This window comes from Nyctibius grandis, chromosome 7 (genome assembly GCF_013368605.1).
Source record: "Nyctibius grandis isolate bNycGra1 chromosome 7, bNycGra1.pri, whole genome shotgun sequence".
Lineage (NCBI taxonomy): Eukaryota > Metazoa > Chordata > Aves > Nyctibiiformes > Nyctibiidae > Nyctibius > Nyctibius grandis.
Genome location: NC_090664.1, coordinates 31,730,333 through 31,732,690, shown reverse-complemented (window position 1 = coordinate 31,732,690; position 2,358 = coordinate 31,730,333).

Sequence of the window (2,358 nt, the reverse complement as noted above, 5' to 3'; positions counted from 1 at the left end):
GTATAGGACAAATGAGTTCTTGCCAAATTTCATAACTTGCAGTCTGGACTAGATTCAGCTGAATACTAGCTGTTGTCAGCTTTGGCTCTAGAATCCATTGTAAACAAAAATCATACAAAATCTAGACCCACGTTTTTAGTGAACACAAAGTTCTGTTGTAACCTGAGCTGAAGGGTTGGTTTATGGCTTAATAACCTGATCAATGTCTACAGTATGTCCAAGTAGTTTGTTGGTGGAATATTATTGGCAGTATCTGGTATGTGTTCTATGGATAGAGTAAGCTAAGGCACATAATGTTCAAATTACTTGTTCAGGCCCATTTAAAATGTCACAAGGAAAAACAGAATCAAATCCAGAAATACCAAGTCCTGTCTTTTATCAAATGAACTGAATTGGATATGATTCGGGAAGAAAGAGGACCCTCAAGACAGACATGTTTTTCTGAATTGCTTGAGCATCATGTGTGCTGTCTTTAATGAAACTGAGAGGTGTTAATTTTGTGTGCCTTCATATCTTAAGATTTCAGTAAAAACAGTAGAGGTGAATACTGAATATAGGGTGAGCAGTTCAACTGAAAGCTTGCTAGTGAGGCTTAACTCAGGGTATTCTGTTATCTGGCTTTTCCCAAAGTCTTCCTCTGTTCTTTTTACCACTTAGCTGAGAATCTTCCTTTAATATCCTTGACTAGATATTAATAAAAAGTAAAATGTGGCCTAGAAATATACACCCCATGAAATTTCAAGTACTCAGAGGTGTGCCTGCAGAGGTGTGCAGACTTGCCTTCAGCAAGCAAGGAGTTACCCTTGAAGAGATCTGATTTCATTTGCTCTGACCAACAATAGCTGTGAAGCCACTGTGGTTTGGGGCCTAATTAGGTGATTGTTAATTGCTTAATGTGTTCAGGAAAAGTTAGATACATAAGAGAAGCTTATGTTGCTGATCTCAAAACCTATGAGTAATCAGCAGTGGGACCATGGCTGACTCAGCTCTATGCAATATCTATAAACCCATTAGCAAAGCAAGAAGCTGATGAATTCAAGGGGAAAGTGATTTCTTCTGTCATTAGTCAAGACAGAGCAATAAATGTGGTCTTACCTTTATTTGGTGTCCCTGCTAGACTGCAGGTTTTTCACTGACCTCTGTCATCTCCTTCAACACCTGCTCTGTGCTTACCCCACCAGCCAGCCATGAGCTAGAAAACACATAGGCTCTGACTCTTGCTAAAGCAGAGAGCAATTATAATGCACTGGATAATTTGGCAAGGCAGAAGCAACCCAATCAAAGGTAACTTAAGGCTAGGGGAAGTTCAGCTGGTGTGGTAGAAGCTTGTTTTGACTGGGAGCCTGGATGGAGGAAGGAATGGGTTAGAGGTGCAGAACCACCACTAAGAGCAGAAAATAGTTCTTAAACTGTCCTTAAATACCGACCAGTGTAGGGTAAGCATTCCCACAGTGATGTTTAAGGAAGCAGAACAGAGTTTGTTGTTAAGAGGGGCTGTTTTGTTTTTAATCCCTTTTCTCATTTTGGGGGCAGAGATGCATGAGGTTTTCCTAAACTGAGAGGCAGGAAAAAATGAGTAGGGATCAAACAACTGTTACCTTATGTAATGCTTGACCTTTCTACCTTCTTTCTAAGTAGCCATTAAGTTGTAACTGTAGTCTGACTTATAAACAAAGAACTGTTTGAAACAGAAAAGAGCTGAATTTTGGGGTTTGGAAATGTCAAAAATTATATGTTTGATGACCTTAAAACCTTTTCTTCAATGCTTTTGTTATTTTGCTGGAATCAAATCCTTTCTGCAAAGTGCATCAGCTTTGATGGATACATTCTCTACTATAAAAATACTTAAAATTAGAAAAAAATAGAGGGTTTTTTTTTAAAGATCTCTAAGTATGTCAGAGCATGTTCCACATGCAAAGGACCATGTGTCTTTTTTTGCTATAGAAATAATAACAAATCACAAGTATCTTATTTTTAAATCAAGAGAAGGTATACAGATGCTAGCGTTCAAATCACACTACTTGAAATCAGCATGCATTTAGATCAGCTGACTTACGTACTCTGCTGAAAATTAACTGTGTTTTAGCATCCTCACTGTATTTTTTTTGTAGGTACAAAGCTGGTTTGAGTACCAGTATTGGACAGTATGGCCTGTCAATGGCCTTGCAAAGCTGGTAACTGGAATGTTTCCATTTGACTGAAGAATGGTATGTGCTAGAATACTGTGCTTATATAAAGGAAGTAATTTTCTGCGTCTCCATAGTCAGTCTTTAGTAATATTTATCTCAATTGTAAATGCAAAAGATTTTGCTGTTTCTTCTGTTGTAATTTCTTCTCAGCAAGCATCCACTTAAAATT